Below are 289 nucleotides of genomic sequence, written 5' to 3'. Positions count from 1 at the left end.
CCACTGCCGCATCAGCAACAAGGGGGGGAGGGGGGTGGTGACCGCCTGCAGAAGCTGGTGGCAGCTTTGGCAGTAGCCAATCTCAGTGTGGGGGCACATGCCCCCTTGTGCCCCCCCTATGTGTTGCCTATGATTCAAGTTAAATCACAGTCCCCCAGCATCCCAGCATGCTTTCCAGATCTGGGCTGGAGTGTGCTGTCTGTTCCAACAGAGGAGATTGGGGGAGGAGGGGGAGGCAGGGACTGCCCCCCAACAAACCCTGGCTGGGGTCTGGGGCCAGGGCGCAGGT

This window comes from Alligator sinensis, unplaced genomic scaffold (assembly GCF_000455745.1).
Source record: "Alligator sinensis unplaced genomic scaffold, ASM45574v1 scaffold1371_1, whole genome shotgun sequence".
In the NCBI taxonomy this organism is placed as follows: domain Eukaryota; kingdom Metazoa; phylum Chordata; order Crocodylia; family Alligatoridae; genus Alligator; species Alligator sinensis.
Note: the sequence above shows the minus strand (reverse complement) of the source record.